Here is a 6071-nt window from a genome sequence, read left to right on the forward strand (position 1 = left end):
CGCGTGGGGAGGCAGGCGGAGTGGGTTCTCACCGCGTGGTGTGCCCGGCCGAACGCCGTCGCCTTCCCCGCTCGTCCGACGTCCTCCGAGGCGGCTCGGAAGGGAGCGCGAGAGGGAGAGAGCGAGAGAGAGAGAGACCAAGCGGACGCCCCAGAGCGAGAAGGGAGGATGGAAAAGGGAGAGATGAGTGGGGCAAAAAGAGTTTTGGCGAAGGGGAGTACCCGGCGAACTGCCGCCCCGGGCTTCTTCTGTTCTCAACAGCGGAGGCACGGCTTTGGGGGGGAGACGCCGCTCGGTTGGGGCTCCTTTGAGGTTACGGGCAAGAGCCCGGGACGAGGGACTACGCCATAGGGCGACGCCGACACGGCCAGGCCAACTGCGCCCCCCGTGCGACCTCCGCGTCGCTTGCGGGCTCTGCGCCTGAGCCGCGGTGGACCCCGACGGCCAGCCCCCCTCTCCCACTCCTCGCGCCCGTCCGCCGGTGGGTCGAGGACCCCCCGCGGCGGAGGCAGGTCTAAGCCAGACGGAGGCCCCGCATAGGCCCCCCACCGCCCTGGCCCCTCTCCCCAGCAGCGACTCTGTGTGTCGCCCCGGGAGCGGTGGGTCACGAGGCAGGGTGGCCGTGGCGTCCTCCGAAGGCCAGTCACCTACGGCCCTCCCCGTGCAAGGGGTGGTTTTTACAACAGATGCCCTCCGATCGGGAGGCCGGGTCTAAGCCAGATGGTGGCGCCGCATAGGCCCCCCACCGCCCTGGCCCCTCTCCCCAGCAGCGACTCTGTGTGTCGCCCCGGGAGCGGTGGGTCACGAGGCAGGGGAGCCGTGGTGTCCTCCGGAGGCCAGTCACCTCGCCCTCTCCGTGCAAGGTGGGTTTTTTTCCAGACACCCTCCGCATCGGCCGCCTCGCACCGTACAGCGTGCACGATCTCCCCAGTGGCACTGCACTCGCCGTTCAGGCTCCTGTTTTCCTCCGGAAGGTGACGCCCCGGGATGCCCGCCTGCCGGCACGGACGACGAGGAGGATTTCCCTTCCTCCGGGTGCCCTTCCCGCTGCGGGGCTTCCTATCTGGCTTCTCTCCCTCGATTGATTAAGTCCCTGGCCTTTGTACACACTGCCCGTCGCTACTACCGATTGGATGGTTTAGTGAGGTCCTTGGATCGGCCCCGCCGGGTTCGGCCAAGACCCATGGTGGAGAGCCGAGAAGACGATCGAACTTGACTATCTAGAGACAGTAAAAGTCGTAACAAGGTTTCCCTAGATGAACCTGTGGAAGGATCTTTAATGGGCGAGTGAAAAATACCGATGAGGTGCAGATCAGGAGGCCAGCCGCCCGCCAAATCCCCGAAGGGTACCGAACGTGATGGGGGCGGTGGTAGGTCTCTTTCTGCTTCGCCAGGGCGCTCCGCAGGGTGGGGACGGTGAGGGCACGTGAGGACAGCGGGCGGGCGACGTCGGGAGGGTGCGGGGAGCCCCTCTCGCTCCGTCGCCCAGGAAAAAGACGCCCGGCCTCGCGCCGACGATTGTTGCCCTGCCGCTGCCTGCCGAGGAAAAATAAGAAGCCCCCCGCGTACGCGAAAGGCCGTCCCGGGTACCATTCTCCTGTGCGCTCACACACCCCTCCCCGGGGTATGTGGGTCTGGGCGGTAGGTTGAGAAGCCTCGAGCCCTCCTTTGTTCTCCTCCCCGCTGGAGGGAGGGACGGGGAGGCCGAGCGCCCGGGCAACAGGGCCGAGATTTGAAAACAACCCTCCAAAGCATCCCAGTCTTTTGCGGCCGGCTGACACGAGAGTGAAAAGGGGGGCGCCTCCGAGTGTCCCCAAACCAGAAAGCGCGACTCTTAACGGTGGATCACTCGGCGCGCGCGTCGAAGAACGCAGCTAGCTGCGAGAATTAAGTGTGAATTGCAGGACACATTGATCATCGACACTTCGAACGCACCTTGCGGCCCCGGGGTGCTCCCGGGGCTATGCCTGTCTGAGGGTTGCCCCTCCATCTATCGCCTCCATGGCGCAGCTGGGGTCCCCTCGCAAGGGTGACAACGAGGGAGGCCTGAGGCTCCGTGCCCTGATGGTCTCTTCTCCTTTATCCCTTACGTCCCCCCAAGGCCAGACTCACCTGCCCTGGGCCCACCTGATGGGGTTTACCATCGTCACTCCCCCCGTTGCGACGTGAAACCCTGTGGCGCAATGAAGGTGAAGGCCGGGGCGCTCCGGCCGAGGTGGGATCCCGCCGCCCGCTCCGGGGGGTTGACACGGCGGGTGCACCATCGGCCCGCCTCTGTCGGGGAGGTGGAGCATGAGTGCGCGATAGGACCCGAAAGATGGTGAGCTATGCCTGGGCAGGACGAAGCCAGAGGAAACTCTGGTGGAGGTCCGCAGCGACCCTGATGTGCAAATTGGTCATCTGGGTATAGGGGCGTTTGTAGATGTGCTTGGCCCGTACGGGGATCGAACCCACGACCTTGGTGTTATTAGCACCACGCTCTAACCAACTGAGCTAAATGGCCATAGGTGTGGTCCCTGGGTATAGGGGCGAAAGACTCACGGAGACCACGGGCAGACGTACAGGGGCCTGATCAACCCCTGGACCGTACGGGCTGCTGTGCCTGCCGCAGGCGAGAAGCGAGAACCCCTTCGGGGCACGGAGACTACAACCGGACGTACGGGGGTCTGACCCACCCCTGGACCGTACGGTCTGCTGGCTGCCGTGCCTGGTGCAGGCGAGAAGCGGGAACCCCTTCGGGGCACGGAGACCACAACCGGACGTACGGGGGTCTGATCAACCCCTGTACCGTACGGGCTGCTGGCTGCCGTGCCGTCCTCAAATTGCTTGGCCTAAACAAAAGTCAATTTTTTGTGACAACAGTGATGACCGTGACATAGCACTGGAGGTGTACCCCAAGACAGTGACCTAAGTGTGGGTGAAGTCTGTGGTTCATGGGCGGAAAGTTGAATTTTGGGTGAAAAACCATACTTTCACACTTTGAAAATTTCAGACATGTGTCAGACTTCCAGGCAGGGGGAAACCGCTGGAGGTGTACCGAGGACACTTCCAGAAGCCTGGGGAAGCTTTTCTGGAAGAGTCCTTGACACTTGGAAAATTTTGGGCAATTTTCTGAGAAAAAAAAAAATCACATTTCCCCTTACCCCCCACCCAAGAGGGGCTTCAATATGTTGCAGAGTACCCCGAAAGGGTCCCCAAAGTGGGAGAAAAGTGAGGCAAGTCAAAGAGGCAAAGATGAATGTACATTTGAATAATTTTATTAATGTCAGATAAAAATTGACATATTCACAAGGGCTTTGTTCTCCTGATTGGGATGAGCCGAATATTCTTGAGACTATACTCCTCAGTAGAATCGGATGACTCGGTATCACTTTCCGTGAGGTCTACCACCTCGTTATCCAATTCACTGGTTGATGCCATTACTGGCGACATAATTTTTGCGTCCTCATGATTTCCTGCGTTGAACACTAGCTCTTGGGCACGGCACATATCGGTCAGGGTCTTCTCCCGGTAAACTCTCTCGGCCACATCGTTTGTATGTGCCAAGTAGCGTGCAAACAAGCGCTTTTCGCAATCTGTGTATTGTGACAAAGTCCATGTCTCGCAAATCCGCCGTACAAGGTGGCTGGTGATGTTTGGGAGGTTGTAGCTACGGAGGAAAGCACATTGTTAGTACTGGTTGCTACTTATGGCTGTGGGTCACTTGACTTGTGGCTACCTTACCTTGAATGGTATCGTCTGAGTCTCATGGATGGATTTTTTATGACCTTCCCGGTACACGTCACGAAAAAGTTTGTGATAATCTTTCGGCCAAAGGTAAAGACCGGTCTGACATATTCCGCATACGCATTGAACCACTGAAAAAGAAAAAAAATATATATATATGTTACTCTCCAGTCTGGGGGCACCCCTCCAAAAGGTTTTACATGGGGACAAGAGAGTGTTTTGCTCCCCACAATGAGTGGGGTTGCCTGGGTTCCCTGGCTTTGAGAAAAGCTTACCGATTCCTCTTCCTCTGAAAGTACAAAAGTTGCTACCTGAGAGGTGGAGCACTTGTGAGTCTTCACACCCACAATTGTCTTGCGTCTTCCTTGGTACGTGTGATGGATCCTCTCATTCCACTCTGAAACCTACGATGTGAAAAAAAAAGGTGGAAAAATATTGAACCGGTTCAGCAAATACCGCTGACCCACAGGGCCCGACGACTTACCGTCATGTTACGAACAACACCTGGTCTTTGGAGATGTTTTAGAATCAGAAGGGCCTCGAGGTACAGTACCACTTCCCGGCGATCTACTTCTGATCCGCCATCTGTCACAGCCTCGATGCTAGCTAGAAATGTTGGCCTTGCCTCCTCCAGTATAATCTGGCAGTCCTTGGGTGACTTTGATGGCTTCATCAATAGATCGTACCTGTGGGGAAAAATAAAGGCAATTAACCAACATCCAAGGTTTGGTAACAATGCGCTGAATATTGGCTCTTTTGAACGGTGTACCTTTTACTTACAGACTCTCGGCAGGCTCCCTTGTACAATGATTTCTGAAGGTCTGTTGTAAAATTCATGAACACTTCGCATGCCTTATAAAGTTGAGGATTCTCTAGTCTCAGTTTGGTAGCCCTCATCTGATACATGGTAAATCTCCGTATATGCTTCAACATTTTGAGGGAGGTCTGGCTCGATAGATGGAGTTTTCCAAGTTGTTGAAAAAAATTATTAACCTGGTTTGGTTTTACGAGGTACTCCAGAGTTACAGATTTTGGGTTCACAAAAAATAGAAACCGTGCTACGTTTGATACCTCCTGTTGACAGTTTGGGACCCCATGGGTAACTGTTAGGTACGAGTGGAACCCCTTTAACATGGGGTGATTCAATGAGTGACGCTTGTACAATCCGGCGGCCTTGGTAGCCGTGCGGTTTTTGTCTTTCCATTCCCTTTTCTGGATACTTAAATTGCTGCCATCCATGACCTCCTCATTGCCTATGCGGTCAGAAATGCTCCCTGTGTGGTCAGGCTCAGGGCACGGGTCTCCCTCCCGACTGTCTACCGGCCGTAAAAGGAAAGGCACATCCATCTCATCCGAATCTAGCTTTGGCGTGGGGCATGGGTCTCCCTCCCGACTGTCTACTGGCCGTAAAAGGAAAGGCACATCCATCTCATCTGAATCTAGCTCTGGCGGGGGGCACGGGTCTCCCTCCAAACTGTCTCCCGGCCGTAAAAGGAAAGGCACATCCATCACATCTGAATCTAGCTCTGGCATGGAGCCTGGGCGGAGCTCCGGATTGTCAGTTGGTACCTGAGCGGGCCCTTCACAGGTCAGTGGTGTGATTTGTGACTCAAACCTAGGCTTGTTTGCTATCAAAAAGCCGCGACCTTCTAAGAAGGCTACAGTCTCCTCCAAGGATTGGAGGGGCTTGAGCTCACTGAATTGGATTGTTGTCCCCTTGTTGGCGATACAGCGAAGTTGATACTTTGCGGAGGCTATGGCGGTTTTTATCTCCGAATCACCGTGTGACCTCAGGCATACCCTTCTCAGATGTGTGGATATATATTTGGTTACCCTGTGGCACACGGGGCATGTAAGTGGTGTCCGTGGGTGCCTGCGGGGGAGACACAAGCAATAAAACCGGTCACCTTGCCAGCAAGTGTACAACTCCACTACAAGGTACATTCATGTGTCTCTACGTGGCCGACAAATGTCTTCTACTCACCGCTCCATTGCGAAGGGTTTCCCGCAGTCAAACAGAGCGTCTCGTAATAGTTTATTAAAGTGCCGTGTTTCTCTGTGTCTTGAACTGTGGCAAATGATTTTCCTCCGCGCGAGTCAGCCACGCAGGTGAAAGACGCCAGCTGAGGTGATTGAAATTAACCGGATGTGTTTTGCCGTACTCTGATATAGGTCACCACGGGGGTTGAGTCAGCCCAGGGGGTGGCACCTCCACGGTCGCTAAACATCCGTAGGGTTGATGATATATCCCTCTGCGGATTTTTCTGCTGCGGATTTGATAAATCCGCAGTGCTAAACCGCTGCGGATTTATCGCGGATTTACCGCGTTTTTTCTGCGCCTTTCA

At 55.8% G+C, this 6071-nt stretch overlaps 1 non-coding gene across 1 annotated transcript; it reads left to right on the forward strand.

Annotated features, from left to right (window-relative positions):
• The first annotated feature begins 1829 nt into the window (after positions 1-1829).
• Positions 1830-1981, forward strand: LOC138643654 (5.8S ribosomal RNA). The gene has a single exon (XR_011314239.1). It is a non-coding gene; the product is annotated as a 5.8S ribosomal RNA (ribosomal RNA).
• The last annotated feature ends 4090 nt before the right edge of the window (positions 1982-6071 follow it).

Source organism: Ranitomeya imitator, chromosome 6 (assembly GCF_032444005.1).
Source record: "Ranitomeya imitator isolate aRanImi1 chromosome 6, aRanImi1.pri, whole genome shotgun sequence".
In the NCBI taxonomy this organism is placed as follows: Eukaryota; Metazoa; Chordata; class Amphibia; order Anura; family Dendrobatidae; genus Ranitomeya; species Ranitomeya imitator.